Here is a 19110-nt window from a genome sequence, read left to right as displayed (position 1 = left end):
TGACAGTCAAACTTATCATGAATAACAAAGAAGTAGATTACTTTGAAAAAATAACCAAAAAGAATATTATAAAATAAACATTAACCTACAAAAGTCTTAAAAAATAATCACAAAAACTGAACAAATAACACAAATCATTTTCTAATAAACAATAAATAGAATATTTTATTAAATCAGTCAAATATGTAAATAAAATTCCAAAACTAATGAAGACTGAGATAATAAAAGATTATATAAATTATTTAAATACAAAAGTAACTATCATCAACCTAAACTAAAAGCAAAATCAATCCATCACATAAGTTAATCACATAAACCACACAGTTCCAAATAACAATCACATTATATTTATACAAACAATAAATGATCGTATTTCCCACCAAATGGAAATATAAGAAATGAAACTTTCTGTTCTGTAGCTGCAGATATTCCTCTTTATCCACTTAGTCAAAAATAGTAATCCCTCTCAAATTAGAAAAATATTGTCAAAAAAGCCCCAAAAACTGCAAAAATAAATGAATTCAATAGAGATGCCTTGAACCAATCCAAAGTATTTAGGAACAATAAAAAAACACAAAAAGTGTTTTAAAAAAACAGAAACTTTCCAGGAAACCCTAACAAAGGAAATTAAAGTCAAAAGCATTGGGTAATTATATTTATAAACCAAAACTGATTTCCTTTACAAAAAGAACATTGGAAACTCCCATTGCCCAGAGGACACGTTTGCAGACAAAACCAGTAAAATAAATTTGAATAACCCACCCACAAAACACATTATATTCCCAAAATACATATACATCACACTTAAACATCAAAACATAAGCTGCATAACACAATTTAATTTAACCTAAAAATATATTGCTATAATAGTGTGCGAAAACCCAAAGCTAAAAACTTGTGAAAAACACTACTGTTACTACATCTAAATATACAAAAAAGCCACAAACAACACTATAACTAACTTGTAGACCTTTCCTTAAAATCCCCTACCCTCAAACCCCTTAAAAGAGGACTTACCTGTTCCAACGAACAGCAGCACCTTACCACGGCTTAGTTCCGGGAAAATAGACAAAAAAAAACCAACACAAACAGATCACAAAATAGAAGGTAGCAATAAAAGAAATGGCTGTTTAAATGTAACTGAAAGAAAAAGACTATCTCCCCATAGAAATGAATGGGAAATAATGTAAAAATGCATGAGAAAATGAAAAAAAAAATTAAACATGTAAAACATGTCCTACAATGTTGTAAAAATTGCTAGAAAATGGTAAAGTATTAATTAAACTATATTTAAAAATATGTACAATTTTTTAATATATCCTGAAAAAACATGTTGAAAACATGTACATAAAACAATGTAGGAAATGTTTAAAAAAACTGTTAAAAAACATAAAATGTTTGATCATAAAATGGGAAAATATACAAAATACAATTGTAGTTAAAATATAATTTACTTTTTTTAACACAAAAATCAAGACTTTTTTCATTTACTTAACCTTATATAAATAATTATTTTTAAGATGAAACGTATGTTTAAAAATGTAAAATTATACAATAAATTAACTTTGGAAACATAAATAAAATAGGAAAAATGTGTTACATCTTTATTTTACAAAAAACGTAAATAATTTTATTATTGCCTACAAACTTATAAATAACTTTTTTTAAATATATTTCTAAACATCAACAATACTAATAAAGTAACACACTGTTTCTTCTACATACAAATACAATTAAAATAAAGGATTTCAGACTAAGATTGAATAATCACAGTCCAACATAAACCATTTTTTAAAAGGTGTTAGACACTTAAAGGGTGACATTTACTATTACCACTCCATTCTAAACCAATTTGGGGAAGGCATTGGGCACTAAAATGGTGTAATTTACTATTCCCACTCCAATCTAACCATAATGGGGGAACGTGTTGGACACTAAAGGGGTGATATTCACTATTCTCACTCCTGGCAGCTTTGGGCTGAAGCATTTGAGTTTTTGAGACCCTCTGTTGGGAGACAGGAGTTGTGTGTTTCCATGAGGAGTATATAAAAGAAGACATGGATATGACCAACTCTCAAGGACAAAATTCATCCTGATTGGGGACGCTTTATGCAAGGCTTTCGCTGCTGGGGGGTGGTACCACGTTCCCGAGCAGCTCTTGCATCACCGCCAGGAGGAGATGCCCGCTGCCACATCACGCTCTAAAGCGCTACACTTGACCTGCGGCACAAGACTGTTTTCGCAAGGCTTTCACCACTGCTGGGTTGGGACTGTACCCCCCAGCAACCCTAGCATTCACCACCAGGAGGAGGGGCGTGCTGCAACATAGCGATTAAAAGTACTACTCTTGACGGTGCGTGAAGCATACGGATGAGCCCGGGTGTGTGCCCGGGCCAAGACAAGGCCAAGACTAGGCCAATCTTCAACCGTCTGTGGCTGGGAAAGGCTGGGCTGGCCCACCATACTTGGTTCTAAGCTTGGTCTTTGCTGGTAAGACTTTTTTCTTAGCTTTCTCCCTTGTCATTGCAGTGTTTGTCAAAAAGAGTTGCTGCAACTCCAAATTTGACCCTTCTGTACCTCCATTGCCACCTGTTATATTATTCCCCCTAAAATGAAATGAACGAGACACTAAGAACTGTGGACAAAGAAGTACCTACTACATGTTATCAATTTAGAGGGCTCCAAACATGGATAAAAGGAAGGCGGTGAACCTCCCTTCAAGAGCTGGGAATGAGCCGAAGTCAGCCAGGTGGCATGCGGCGGAAAATTGCAACTTGCAGGACATTGATAATCTTATTGTGGAAGTGGAGGACATCCTTAATAGCGGTGGAAAAAGCTTGCGGCATGAATTTCTTCTAAGAAAGAGTCTAAAATCACTCAATTTTCCAATGATTCTTTAAAGCTCCAGAAAAAAGATTCCTGATCTCTCACAAACTTGTGAAGGGAGGAGGGCCTAAAATCCCATTGTCACACATAGTGCCTAGATGTCTCCCATTAGTGGTTTGTTGCAGTTAGAAGCTCCTATAACTAGACAGCCTACTAGCACATCCCCATTAACTTCCTCCAATCGCTACTCACCACTTTTAAAATTAGATGAAGACAGGAACCACCATCACACCCTGAGCCCTTGCCCGATACAAAATAATGTGACAATGTTAGACCTGTTGTTAATAGTTTGAGAAGCAACCTCAAATAGGTGAAATAAGCAGTACTTAAACTAAGTCTGAAGTTGTCATATTTTTGGGAAGCTAATTAAAGCTTTTCTGAGAGGTCCTCTATTCCCCAGACTACCGGCCATTCTGATTATCTTACGGAACCTTCTAACTGTCTTCTTGGCACAACTATGTTGGTCGCCCATTGGGCAGATGGGGAACCAGTGTCAGAAACTCATCCGATTCAATCACTTCTACAAAATCAAGAGACAATGCCAAGCGTAATTGCTTGCGGCCAGCAGACATCTATGATAGGATGAACCTATCTCCTATTAACCAGCAGGAAGGTATCAAATCCACTATAATGAACTCCAACCTCAGGAGTGTTCCCTTAAACTCTTCAAAGTATAGCATCAGGACGTCCGAAATGAATAGGCCGCACAATGGTAGGGCCAGCTCAAACAAGCAAGTCCCCCTACTTAGTGACCAGCCTAAACATCTTGTAGTCAACTTGAAAGTTCCAACGGAACCCGTTGTTTTTATGTTCGACATGCCAAAGTTAAAGGAGGGGCATGGGGAAAACACAGAATGATTGATTAATAAGGTGTCTTATTGGATAAGCTTCCTGCGTCACTGCTTCTCCCTAATTAATAATCCACATTTGTAAAATGCGAACAATTACCCGTAAGGGTCTCTAGGCGCTGGGGGCCGTCCGGAAGATTAAGCAAGCTATTGTCCAGAGTCACATGGTGCTGGGCTAACCTGCCGCCGGGGATCGAACCATGATCCCCAGATTCCGGAGGCAGTCACCCTGGCCGCGGCACCACACCTAATTCATTCAGATATTTGTAATGCCTAACGCATGTCCACATGTAATTCTGATTTTGACATCATCAAGCTAACACTGAGAGATTTCAGTAAAGCAGATGGCCTTTTGGCACTGGATGCGTGTATATTTCCACATTTTGGTGCTAATATCCAATTTAAAAGAAGCCCAAGATCCACATTCCTTGCAGAATCATATCCCTGGAATGTATGCACATCTAGCAAACCTGTGATACCCAGTACCTCTAATTTTTCTAGAGCTAAGAGTCTGGCAACAAGAAATCTGTTCCAGGAGCCAGCTGTAACATCGAGGTTAGATCATTCACCCCTGGCAGAGACTAACTGACTACAAAGTCGATTACTCATATTCTAGTGTTGTCAATACTTCCCCCCTATCTGTCCCATTAGCTATTGATTATCAAGACAACTGCATGTCAGCATCTTTAGCATAGTGTTCACCTCTTTCTACTGATCACACATTTCTTGGGAAAGGGAGCTCCCCCAATACAATTATTATCTTGGAATGTAGCAGGCTTACATGGAAGAATTTTATTGCTTGAATGGGGGACTTTCATTGATCAATTCAATACAATATTCATGCAGGAAACATAGGCCCTGGAACCTATGTTTGGAACAGGGTTTTCCAATTTTGGTGTAGAGGCAATTCCACCTAGAGCTGATCGTCCTTCCGGGGGGCTGTTGATTTGAGTTAGAAACTTTCTAATTCTAACAATTGAAAAGTTGGAAATTGACAGTTTATTTATTCTGAGATTTTAGCCTAAAAACCATAATGATAAAAGGGTATTCCCATATAATGTGTATAATCGTGCCACAAATATAAATATAGAATCCCTTATTTTAAAACTAGTTACCACCATCTTGAAAGTAAGATAGACAAATCTACTTTGATTGCAGGAAACTTTAATACCACATTCAAGTCTTTAGATAGTATTTCTTCCATCGTGGGGTTGGAGGATGAAGAGTGGGGCATTCTAAAGCTGGATATAGAGGCTATATGCCCCTGGACCATCTCTGCCATGCAACTGTCGTCCCTGACTTTATTGTTTGGTTTGCATGCCTGTAATGGGGGATGCAATGTAGACAGACAGATGGCAATCACATTTTCTAGAGGTGCCTGTCAGAGACGCTTTGATTATATTCTACTGGATATTGATTTATGGAATAAGGCGCTAGACGTTGTAATCATTTCCAAGCCTGATAATGCTTACAGCTTGTATTGAGGAGTACATTCTTCGCTAATAAACCAATTTATATATTCGGTCGGAGGTGGTTCTGTCTCAAGGGAATAACAGGAAGACTGTGAAATGTTGTAACCTAAAAAATAATCCAGATTTAAAATTGAAAACGTCTACTGAGTTCACTAAAGTTTTTGACCCGTTTGTAAATTGTCTGGCTACAATGATTCCCATATTAGCTCTTCATAATCTTTTGTTTAGTACCTTACAAGAACTATGTGCAAAGGATTCTTCCTTTATGAAACCAGTGGTTCATCAGTCCCTTCCCTGGTTTTCTGTTGAATGTCGAAAGCATTTTTTTAAGCAATTAAGTCAGCAGATCAGCAGGCTACTAGGGTGCCGTGTTCACAATTTAAAGCACCTCCAAGCAGGACTGCATTGATTCCAATTGGAACGCTTTAGTTAAAGCTTCAAGCAGAAAAATACTAAAGCCTGTTGCTATATTCTGGCCAACCGTAGTTGAACTAATATTAGTACATTGGAGTTTTGTGTACAACCACAGCAGCGGTTGGATCATTTCACAGAAACGCATGGCCCAAGTAGATCGGAGGATGGCCCAGTATTAGTGTACATGGAAAATACCCAGGACATCGATTTTACCCTCGATTTATTGCATTATTGCCTATCGACTATGGCCCACTTCAGTTCACTTTGGAGGACAGACTTAGGGCTATTTACTCCCTTCAACCTGTGAAAGCCCCTGGCCCAGATATGATTCCCAGCGATTTGTATTGCTCTGTGCCCGTTTGTGGGGCCCCAGTATTAATATATGTGTGTAGAGATGATGTTGTTTCCCTCTCTCAGAATGAGGATCCATCCTGGTCTCAGAGTCAGTGTCTTCCCTCTCTAAAGTTCAGTGTCCTCACTTTGCTAGTGGGTTTTTCAGTCTCACTGTCAGAGGCTTCCATTTGTTAGTATCTGATTCGCCATTGACTAAGGGGCCTATTATGATGCCTGTTGGAGTTGCCACCGACTAACATCATCGCGGGAACGGGACCTTCGGTTGATATTCCCGACCGCAGAATTACGATGCGACAGCACCAATGGGTCGCATACTTCCATTTCCCTATGGGAGCTTGTGGTGCGGCCGTAAACCAGCCGTAGCACAAGTTCCCATAGAGAAGTGGGAGATTGTGTTCATCCCTGCACAGCGTAGCAGGCACCTCATGGTGCCTGCCATACGGTGCCGGGATCATAGGTGCCCCCTCGGCCCCCAACCGGAGTCTGCAAACCCGCTTTTCCAACAGGCGTTCGATGTCGGAGGCTTTCGTAATAGGCCCCTAAGTGTCAGTTTACCTGTCCCAGTGTCTTTTTCTTTTTTTAAATTTTAAAATCATTTTCATTGAAATTGTTATACATTGCTGCAGCTTTTTATCACAATGTCAGAGCCCGCCTCCTACCTGTGGCGTTGTCTTCATGCCCTGGTGTGTTTATCCGTCCTTGTCAAATAGCCTTATTCTGGTGTCAGATTCTCTGATCCTCGTTGGCCTAATGTCAGAGACCCCCCTCTTCGAAGGTCTATCCTCGCCCAGAATCTGCTGCTCTCCAGTCCCTTTCCATGATGATGATGATAATAATCATCATCATTTTGACTACTATAGGAGCAAAAACAAAAAAGCAATATTTATATAAATTAATATTGTTGTTGGGATTATTATTATTATTATTGTTGTTAACATTATTATTATTATTATTACTATTATTATTACTATTATTATTATTATTATTATCATCATCATCTATATTATTATTACTATTGTTATTATTATCATTATTATTATCAGTGTTATGCTTATTATTGTTATTAATATTATTAGCAGTAATGTTGTTATTATTATTATTAATATTATTATTGCTATTGTTATTATTTCCTGTGTACCTGATGTCGGTGGCCAGTGTGTAAATAATCACACACCGGGAGCTATCGCACATTTAATCTACATCAGGTTAGAACACTCCCCGCTTCCTAAATGGGCGCCAAAGCTGCTTTGAGTTGACAAACTGAGCCAGACCGAGCGAAACTGAAAAGTTTCAGTCCGGTTCAATCTGGTAGAAAGGCAGATCACCCTCTGAAGCCGAGGACATGGGGTGAGGAGTAAAGTAAACGCTGTACAACTGGGAACGCAGCAACTCTTTTCACCTTTCGAAGCCAACTGAGTTACATTGAAGTGGAATAAAGAAGTCGGGGTCGGGGTGGCGGACAGGCACATCAGCTAGAGATGCTGCGTTATGCAAGTTTAATTATCATGATAGAACAGCGCCAGTTTAGTCATATCCATGTCCATGCTAAGTAGGATTCGTGAGCACATAGAAGAAACAATTATGTCACGAGGAGGTAATGAAACTGTTAATGGAATCATGCATGTTTAAATAAGCTGCATAAATAAACCTTTTACAATATGACTGTGTCGGTTCAGTGAAATGTGCTAAACAAATCAGTTCCCGGATGAAAAGAAAACAAAAACTCGGCAGGTCGCCCATTAAAATTTTCGAATGCAGATGCAAATTCCTGTTTTGACGTGAGGTAGGAAGAACAGCCACTTACAAATGCTGATGCGCGCAGTTCAGGTCACTTTACTGGAATGAGAAAAGGCAGAGACTGTGCGAGCGCCCCCTGCACCATGCCCTGGGGATTGCGTCAGGCCCGTCCCAAGGGGGTGGCAGCCGGGGCTCTGTGCCTGAGGTCCCACGCCTACCAGGGACCCGCGTTCCTAGTACTTCAACATACTTACATAAGAAATAACAGGCCTAGCTCGTTTTTTTGGGAGGCGCCCAACTTGGTACCACCACTAGGTGGCACCAAATACATTATTCTAAATGTTCTCCCTCTGCTGCCGGTTGAACACAGGAAGACAGTAGTTCAAGCCTCGGTCACCTCCAGGCTTGACTATGTCAATGTATTGTACTTGGGTCTGCCTGAGTACCTACTCAACCGCTTGCAGGTGGCTCAGAATGCAGCGACTAGAGCTATTCTCATGGTGGTACCCAGAGCACACATGTCTACTCATCTAAAAACCCTGCACTGGCTCCCAATACGTAGGAGGATCCAGTTTGAAGCATTGGTTCTGGCGTTTCAGGCCTTTCATGGCACGGGCAGGGCCGGATTGGGAACCAAAACCGGCCCTGGCAAAGTGCTCGGCTGCCCCCCCCCCTCCCCGGGGGGTTGGGGGTGCCACCGAGCTCTTTGCCAGGGCTGGTTTTCGGCCGATTTTGTTACAGGGCCGTAAACGGCCCTGTAACAAGAACGGCCCCAGGGGCCCAAAACCGCCCGCCACCCGTGCGGCACACCGGGGGATTGCTCGGTGCCCACTACGGCCAGTCCGGCCCTGGGCACGGGCGCTGTTTAACTTAGGAGACGGGTTCAACACTATGTGCCACATCGTGCCCTGAGGTCTTCTGGTCAAGCCCTGATACTTACTCCTAAATTTTCCCGCTCACGGGTAGGCGGGCGCTCATTTCAAGTGCTGGCCGCCCGCCTATGGAATAGGCTACCCCTTCATTTTAGGCGGGGTTCAAGACCTGCTGGCTTTCAGGAGACAGCTCGAAACCTGGCTTTTCCGGACATAAGTCCTCTGTTCTGGCTCTAGTGCGCTGTTGTGTACTCTGATTGCTCTGTCCTAGTTGGTCTTGTAGCGCCGGGACACTCCGTGGAGTAGCCGTGCGCTCTACAAATACCATTTTTGATTTAATTTAATTTAATTTCATTTCGTTTCATTTCTCCATCACACAAACTTTGTTAGCTATGAGCTACAACTCATTAAATTATTAATGTGTAAATTAATTTAAATATATATACAGATATTGAAATTAATGTACAAATTAATACAAATTTAACTTCAGGAGGTTGCGTGTGGTATCTTTTTCTTTAAAAACTCCTAAGTTAATATTATTAGTTGCAATTTATTTTACATTTTCTACATGAAATTAATATCATTTATGTTTTTATATAAAAAACTTTCATAATTGTCCCTATATTTTCCAGTGGGGAGATCTTCGCTCAGGTGACTGAGATCTCCTCGAACAGGTGCAAAGTTACTAATTGTCACTGTACTCTTGTGAAGTCGTTTGAGTCTCCACTCCTTCATTTGAGCCTGGTGACCCTAAGTCTACATCACCTCTCGAAAATGCTGAATGGAAAAAATGAATATTTATATTTAGGTGTGGGGCTATATTTCTATCTACGTAGATATACATAAGTAAACTAACCTTTGTGACCCAGACCCTGCCCTTCAACAGGTAATTCCTCAATGGTGGCACAATGAGAAGAGTCTCTACCGAGCACATTTTGTGATGCACTATTGAAGATTGTCTGAATGTGCACTTTGTGTCAAGTGGAAAACAATGCTGCAGTCAAAAAGTCATTCATATTTGTTGCATTGCAATATATTTCATACTAATTATGCTATTGCCTAAAGGGCCTATTTTTAAAGCGACTGGTAGGCTCCATTATCTATATTGTACTATATCTTTCGAAATCAGTTTTGGATATATTGTACCTTTAAGTTTTCAGCTTCTTTTGACTCTGCCCTCCTTTCTGCATTGCTCTTTACACCTCTAAAACGGAAGTGCCTTTCTGGACAGGGCCCCCGCCTTAACGTATATTCCAGCTATACAGCTATATGAATTGAAAGCAGCCACAGGAGACAAAGCCCTCCAATACCACCATGGAATGCCAAGGGCAGTGTTCCTTGCAGTGGCAAGCATACAATAACTTTCGTTTGCCTATGACATGGAGCACACAGTTGGTTCAAACCCAGTCCAAGCTGCAGAAAGATGCTACATACATGATGTGAACCAATAGAGGAATAAAGTTATCTTTTTTCGTGCATGTTTAGAGTTGTTTCCCACAAACGTTCATCTCTAGACATGACACATGCTGATTATTCTATTATTATTAGCGGCCAGCTAGTGAGGGCTGATGTGACAGCCTTAGTTATTTTTTAGAAATGTCACGAAGAATTAAGAAAAGAAACAGTGAGAGTTTATAGGCAGCCTCCTTCATCCAGTGCTCACTTGAAGTGTCATTCACACCTTGGTGCAGCCAACAGGACAACAAGGAGTGGGCAATGATCACTTGCCTTCAGCTTTTCAGAGACCGGAAGTTATCTTGTGTGGTTGGAATGTTGCCTCTACACTGGGACCTGTTGGCCTAATTATGTTTTTTTTACCACCCAGTCATGCGTGCAAAAATGTAATTAGGTAGGGTGTACATTTTGGCCCAGACCTTTCCTTTATCAGTGTAGTGAACCTCATAGCACTAAACAAAGTACCCGTCAGCAAATGTAAAGCACAACTTAAAATAATGGAAATAAACATTTATTCATAATACAATCAATCAGTCATATCTTGAGCTATCTAGTCTAGAGGATGGGTTACTCAAAACCTAATATAACCTAATCAACACAAATGCACAAGCAACTCTATTCTATTCTTTAGGGGCGTGTACCACTAAAGCACAATTATAATGACATGGTTTTAGCTCTGCTTTTGAGATTACAGCTTGTGAAATCATATCATGACATACCCGATTACAAAAAACAGCATTACAATTTCTGAATTAAACATGGGATAACATCCGATTATTTTATTAGGAGTATTTCAATAAATATTTATCAGATTTCCTTCGCATGCTGTCCACTTCTCACTCAGAGCACATTCGTTTTGGCTGTTCCATCAACCGTTTTGTATAGGAACCAGCCCCTGGAATTGATTTGTTTGTCAGAAACTTTGGGAAACCTGTCACATTATATGGTGAGACAATTACAAATGAATAACTACCTATTTTTAAAAACAATTCCACCGCCCCCATCTATGAAATGGAATTCAGAGTACCTAGTAATTTTGTTTTTGAAAAACAAGTTTTGAAACACTCAAAACTAGACACGTTTCATATTCTTAATACTGTCAGAATAGCAGATTTAAATGTTGGGATCAAAATGCGCAAAACAATTCGACAACATTTATAATGAGAATTCATGGATTAACATGCATACATAATTTTTATAACATCCGATTACTTTATAAGGAATATTTTCATAAATATTACTCTGGCGTCGTCCATTTGCGCTCTACCACTCAGAACACATTATTTCTGGCTTTCCCTAGTTTTTACAGATTATCAAATTTGGACTGTTGTGCACAGTATTACACAAGTCACAGGTTTGCACTAATCTTTTGCACAAGATCCATTTGAAACAATGTTCTTTTCTGCCTATTACCATCTCCACCAATCACCACGCTGACATGAGTGCCAGTGGTAGAAGCGCGGAAATGGAAATAGGACATAAGAGAAAACAGGGACACAGGACTCTGCTCTCTACCTTGTCACTTTTGCGGTCATGGAGGTCTACAGGTGTAGTGGATCGCTATAAGACAATTTACATTTTTACAGTCTTGGTATAGATCGCAACTCACTCCCAGAGCAGTATCTCTGCGGTGTGCTAATCATGGCAGAAGAGGGCACTCTAGAACAGCCAAGTTTTTAGTATCTTTTTAAAGTTCATGAAGTAGGGCAGGTGCAAAGATGATGCTCTAGTTGAGTAGAGCCTTATACAAGAAGAATCTACCCCCAAATCAAGAGGTGGGATTATGTGGTGTTAGCAGGAGTGCTTGATTTGAGGGCCGTAGTTGTCTGGAGGGCAGATAGTAATTCAGTCGTGAGGACAAATAGGCTGGGTGGGCCCTGTGAAGGGCCCTATGAGTCAGACAGAGATTTTAAAGACAACCCGCTTTCTAATAGGCAGCCAAAGTAGCTTCCTTAAGATAGGGGCAGAGGAGGACCTTGCAGGAAGATTGCAGTTCATCTGGGCGACTGTGTTCTGCACTACCTGCAGCTTGATCAGCAAGGTGTCATTTCCGCAACTGGTAAGGCGTTATCATTGTCCTGACGGCTGGTTACAAGAGCCTGGACAAGGGTTTTTCAAGAGGAATCTGGGAGCTAAGGAAAAGCTGTGTTTTAGAAGGCTCATTGTGACTTAGCAGGAGACATATATTTCATTAACTTGACCAGACATAGAGAATGATTGGTCTATTTTCACTTTAAGATTTTTCACTGCCTGCTTAGGTGTGGGGGCTGGACCAAGTTCAGGGGGCCTAGAGTCTACTGACCATAATTCGTTGGCTTTGCCAGATAGCATGATCTGCATCTTCTTGCTGTTCAGTTAGAGGCAGCCAGTATTCATTCGGCTAGTGATTTCCCTCATGCAGTCCGTGAAATTGTCTTTCACTTTGTCAGGGTCGGGGCCAAACGAAATGAGAAGTTGAGTGTCATCTGCGTATGACACGATCTCCACTCCACATGCTCTCATGATTTTGGCTAGTGGTGCTCTGTAGATATTGAAGAGTGTTAGGCTTAGGCACAAGCCCTGGGGGGCTCCCTTGTTGACATCCACCAGTCTTGATTTGAAAGGACCAAAGGCAAACCTGTTGTGTGCGGTTATCATGGAAGCCACTGAGCCAAAGTAGCACCCTACAGTGAAGACCAACCACGTGGAGTCTGCGAATTAAGGTAGAGTGGAAGACTGTGTCGAAGGCCGCTGATAGAGCTAGTAAAATTAACATGACTGGTGCTCCCGTATCTAGAGAGCCCCTGATGTTGTCAAGTGATGACCAACAATTCAGTCTCTGTAGTGTGTAGCTTCCTGAAACCTGATTGAGAGGGGTATAGGATCTTATGCTCTTCAAGAAAAGATAGGAGTTGTGCATTCATATATCTTTCTAGAGCCTTTGTGAGCAAAGGTAACAGCGAAATTGGTCTATAGTTAGAAAGGACATAAGGGTTAGCTGAGAGTTTTTGAGATGAGGAGATACTTTGGTGCTCTTCCATTTCTTTGGCACTTTGGCCACGGCCAATGAGAGATTGAATATTTCCCTGACTGCTGGTGCCAAACAGTTTACTAAGCTAGCTGTAGTCTTGGGAGGTCATAAGGCCTGGGGAGAGCAAGATCTAGCAAGCATCTCCTGAGCCTGATCCACAGAACAGAATTCAAAATTGTTCAAACTAGCCGTAGCATTGGATGTGGATAGTTTAAGTCAGGTTCACTTTTCGGACACTCCAGACTGGCTGTCAATCTTAGTTTTAAAAAAGTCAGCTAGATCATCACAAAGGTCCTGAGATGCCGCAATTGTGGAGGCAAATGCAGAAGGTTTCATAAAGCTATTTAAAGCATTATATACCTCTTTGGTGAAATTGCCAGTGCTGGCAATTGATTAAGCTAGATGTGCTTTCCAAACAGCCTTAATCATGTTATGATAAGTTACTAGCCGGGTCCAATATTCTAATTTGTCCTCAGGGTACTTGGTAATGCGCCATCTGCATTCAAGACATTTGCAAAATGACTTTTCCTGATGCAAGGAATCAGTGTCATGGAACTCTTTTCCTGAGGTAGACAGACATGACATTTTTAAAAGGGGCTATTTGATCGAGTGTGGTAGTTAGAGAATCATGGTATGCAGACAAGACTGTATCTACATCTGAGTAAGAGGAGAAATGGCATTTACAACGCGGGCTGAGCCATGTGTGCTGTTTCAACAAACGAGGAACAATGATTGCTTGAACCAGCCATATGCCTTAACTACAAATATATGCCTTAACCACACATATGCGTGGTTAAGGTAGTCAGCGGTCTAGATACAGAGCACATGGGTGGGTAGAGGAACAGGAAGGATCGGGAGAGGAAGGACCGGGACGTGGCTTAGTAAGTGGGGATGGGGCAGGGTTTTGGGGGTGATGGTAGTTTTTAGGGCCGGGACGGTTTTAGGGCTCAGGGCGGGGGGGGGGCTGGGGTTGGGTTAGTTTTTTGGGCAGGGCCCAGGTTTTAGGGCTCAGGGTGGGGAGTAAGGGTAGTTTTTAGGGCTGGGGCAGGGTAGATTGCAGAGCTGGGGTATTGGTTTTAGGGCTCAGAGTGGGGGGCCTGGGGTGTGATCTTTACCACGCATATCCCTTCAACAATCATGCCTTTACAACGAAATACGTTGTATAGTCATGTGTGGTAAAGGCATGGGTGGTAAAAAAGCAGTAGTGATTCAGACCGTGTTGTTTAGGCATGGAGATTAAGGCATGCACTGTTGTATCATACAACCGAGTAAGAGGCAAGAGAGGGAGTCTTAAAGACCTCACTAAAAGTGAAGGGCATAACTGTTTTCAAAAGGCGCCGAGTACTGACAAAGAGATGTCTTAAGTAACTTGTCAATGGCACACTGAACATAACTTGCAATTTTGAAATGACGCATTATACCAATATTACATTAGATCAACTCTCTATGTTTTGACAGGTAACTGGAATTTCCTGAAAGCTATGCATAAAGCAACATAAATATCTTGCTAAACATATTTACATATTTACAATAACTACCTCAAGCTGTGTGTTATGATCTAAGTAGGTAATTGATGCATCCTCTCTGTTGCTGTCCTTGCCTTGCTGCTCAGTCTATGTGATGTCATCGGAATGTTGAGAGTGTTTGAGTGGGAGCAGAGATCAGTTGGTGTGGAAGGGCTGAGCAGCAGGTAGGCTGCTCCTGGTGGGGCATTGCTGGACATTGATTAAGGCCTAGCATGAACTTAATATGGATCCTATCTGAAGAATAAAGCTGTGATCCTGAACTACATCACTGGACTACGTATCTTTCATTTATTTGTAACACTGGCGATGATTTTTAAGAACCTGTGTGCTACTTTAATGCTGATTGGACTTTTAAATTGAAGAAATCAAAAGAATTTCAAGTAAGTGAATCATCTGGTTTTGAAGAAACTTGGCACCCCTAATGCCCCACCAGTGACCCTGTCAACGGTCGCCCACGACATGATTGTGCCAGTTTCTGTTTGCCTGTCTACTACTACATTTTGATCCTGTTTTTTGGCCTGCTGTGATGTACCACACACTCTTTAACATATGCTGTGGAAGATTGACTCTCCTGCCTAGTAGTGATACCAATTGATGACAAAATCTCTGGAAGCTGTTCCTATCGTGGTGTAGTGTTGATAAACTCTGCTGTACGATAGGATGTAAGCTTGGTTGAGAGGCACAGAGCAAGATTTGGAGAGCGGCTCAGCTGTTGGTTTGCGGTGAATTTATACAGTATTTTGATCCCAATTTCAAGTGTTTTTATTTCATGTGACTGTTAACCGTGGTGTAGAAGTTTGAAAATCATACTCGCGTTGTGAATAGCGCGCGCAGTTTACCTGCTTCTCAGAGAACGGTGATGTTGCCATGGATCCTCTTCGACGTTCTGAACTGTGCGCTGTGGATCTCTGTTTCGTAGCCTGCATGCAACAACGTACCGGGAGCCACCCGACGTGCTGTCGCCTAAGTGCCACCATTTTGGAATCGATTTGTTCAGGGCTCGTTTTGAGTAGCGGCGACTTTTTCCACGGTTACCAAGAGAAACGCGGAGTCGCATGGAAGATTCCCTTTTGTTTGAGTAGCGACGACTTTTCCATGGTTACCAAAGGAAACGCAGAAGCCACATTGAAGATTTCCTTTAGTTTTACTGTCACAAGGCACCTGTGAGCCTCGGGTGAGAAGTCGCTCACCGGTCATGTTGACTGTTTGGTTAAACTTTCCTAATGCGAAGTCTATGTTTTTGCTTTATATCTAATGTTATATTTATAGTTCCGTTTATTGTTTCCCATGCTTATGAAGCTTTACTATGTTCTCTTAAGAGTATTCGAGGAGATGAGTGAATGCTATCTTATGTATGTCATCAACAGTATAAGGTGTTAGACTTGTAGGTTTGTGCAGTAGAAAGATTACGTAGGTAGTATTCTAAGTTCTTTGGTTTATGCAGAAGAGGGGGGTGTTTGTTCTTATCTCCCAAGTACTGCAAGTGTATACTGCACTGTAGTGCATGCGTAAATGGGTGTTGTAGGCAAGGTGTCTAGTGTTCCCAGTCCTGCAAGCTTGTGATTAGGAGGGTTTGTCCTTAGTCACATTTCTCTATATGCCTGATTTAGTATTTGTATGTATTTGAGTATGAGAGGGGGAAGAGTGTGGTGTCCTTGTTTGGTGTTTGTATAAATAAGAGGGAGAGAGAGAGTATAGTGTCCCTGGTCTTGTAAGTGTAAGTTTTGCCTTATGTGAGGTGTTTGGACTGTGCGTTACGGGTGCGCACATGAGAAGACTTCTTTTTATGAAGCTTCTCTGACTTACCTGTTTAGGTGATACCCTCTGTTTGGTTGTTACGTTGGTCTGTGTGTTAAGGGTGCGCACGTAAGAAGACTCCTTATTTTGAGGCTTCTCAGACTTTCCTGTCTTGTTTTACCCTTGTATTGGTGGTTACCTCGTGTGAGGTGTTGGTCTGTGTGTTAAGGGTGCGCATGTAAGAAGACTTCTTATTTTGAGGCTTCTCAGACTTTCCTGTCTGGTTTTACCCTTGAATTGGTTGGTTACCTCGTGTGAGGTGTTGGTCTGTGCGTTAAGGGTGCGCACGTAAGAAGACTCCTTATTTCGAGGCTTCTCAGATTTACAGGTCTGGTTGTACCCTTGAATTGGTTACCTCGTGTGAGGTGTTGGTCTGTGCGTCACAGGTGCGCACGTGTGGAAATTTCTTATCTTATAGCTTTCTGATTTGCCTGTCAGGGGTTGCAAGTTTACCCCTTTCAGTGTTATGTTCTGAAGCTTCGTGTTATTCTTGAAGCTCATTGATTTTTGTATGTGTGTATCTCTATCAACGCACATTTTATTTAATTAGTCTTATTGCATGTGAGTACATTGATCTTGCATGTTCGTGTCTTTACAAATTTGATGAGGGGGGATGTGTTATGATCTAAGTAGGTAATTGATGCATCCTCTCTGTTGCTGTCCTTGCCTTGCTGCTCAGTCTATGTGATGTCATTGGAATGTTGAGAGTGTTTGAGTGGGAGCAGAGATCAGTTGGTGTGGAAGGGCTGAGCAGCAGGTAGGCTGCTCCTGGTGGGGCATTGCTGGAAATTGGTTAAGGCCTAGCATGAACTTAATATGGATCCTATCTGAAGAATAAAGCTGTGATCCTGAACTACATCACTGGACTACGTATCTTTCATTTATTTGTAATACTGTGTCACTATATGCTCGTATGTAGAAGATACATCCTGACCTCCATGCAGAGAGCCTGCTCTGTCCCCCAGCAGCGCCGCGGTAGTGCTGCTGCCACTGCCCCTGTGCAGGTAAGTGTTCGAGGCCCTCCTCCACCTGCAGGCCCCTGCCTGTGCCTCATCCCTGGTGGTCCAGTGGGAGAGCCTTGCTCTTCTGGTGGCCGCTGCTGTCTGTCTCTGCGTTTGTGCTGTTTTTCTGTCTTTCTCTGTCCATTTTTCTGTCTTTACACACTACGAGTACAACTCTTCCGGTTTCTCTTCATTCAAGCGCCGACGAACCTCCTACTCCTTCAGTATTACCCTTTCTAGGTGATATAAGACCAAAGTTTCACCAGTGAACTCTTGCTATCAGTCTCTCTCCCTTTTATACAAAATGAATCCCTAAATCAGCACTGCCAGCCTTGCATAGCTTTTCAGCACTTATTTTTAACAGACAAGTAACCTCACTGCAGTGTGGTTTCCATTTACCACCCGCTATTCAATATTCCCGGGAATTTCCAGACAACATAGAACAAGATACAAACAGGTTTGTAAATACATAATCACAATTCAAATCTCAATATTTTCACCTCACTAGTTAATAAAATACACCATAGCTCTGCTACCAGAAAAACTGATCCATCGTGTTACCAGCTAGAAATACTCACAATCCACATTCTCACCTGGGCCCATAAACACACATTCACATAAGCTAGGAAAATACCGCTGGGGTCAATTTATTGTGATAATACCTGTAAGATAAATTTACCCTATCATTTCTTACCAAACCTTTTCTGTCCAAATGTTGTTACCTCTGGTCAATGGACCTTTTATTTAACTATTGTAGGCGAAATTACTTGGAGTAAAATATCTTTAAATAACCACAGACTCGGGAGAGTTTTAAAGGTTTATCTAGGTAAATTCATGTGAGCCAAAAACCAATACAATTTGTACACCGATATCTCTAGAGGAAGAAATTATTCTATCAAAATAATGTCAAATAATTCATCCAAGAAATGTTATTATGATGACAGTACCTGGAGAGGAGAAATAAAGAGAGAGTACAATGACATACCACATAGAGTTATAGTTACCTAGGATGGTGTGGAAACCAACCCCTTGGCCAAGGAGCTGGATGGGTCCCCTGGGACAGCTCAGGTGACATAGGTTCAGAACAGGATTCAGGGACAGGATAGATGATCTCTTCTAGATCCGACGCCTGCGTCGCACCCCTCTCTGACACTATCTTCCTCCTCGATTCTTCCGCGATCTACTTCTAAGTCTTTTCCTTATTTCCCTCCTCGATTCTTCCGCAATCTTCTTCTAATTAATGAGGTTTAAGGCTCTAAGTCTGCTATTTGATTCTTCTTCAATATTTGCTCAGCTCTCGGACAGCCTCCCGGTCTCTCAGCATCTCAGCAACACGAACTCTCCTAACTAACTAACTAACTACCCCAATTATACTCCTCTAACGGTAAACACCACCCCTAAATGTTACTCCTAATTCAGATTGGACAAGTAAGGGGGGGGTGATCATCAAACTATGCTAAGTTTTAATAATTTCTCTTTGGTCTATTGTTCAGTGTTACCGTCCCTTCATTTATTTTCCCAAGCTTTATTTCCCACCCGCATTACACATCTTTATCAATAAAAAGAATACATTTGACACTTTTCTTATTAATCCTTCAGGATGTCCATTACTTTCCCAGGACATGTTGTGAACGTGGCCTTGGCTGAGATTCAAGTGTATCATCATGGTTCCCGGCGGGTTACGATTGCGCTTGCGTGGAGATCATGTGGTGTATGGACATCGGTTACCCTCGGAGGC

This window comes from Triturus cristatus, chromosome 8, assembly GCF_964204655.1.
Source record: "Triturus cristatus chromosome 8, aTriCri1.1, whole genome shotgun sequence".
Classification (NCBI taxonomy): Eukaryota; Metazoa; Chordata; class Amphibia; order Caudata; family Salamandridae; genus Triturus; species Triturus cristatus.
Note: the sequence above shows the minus strand (reverse complement) of the source record.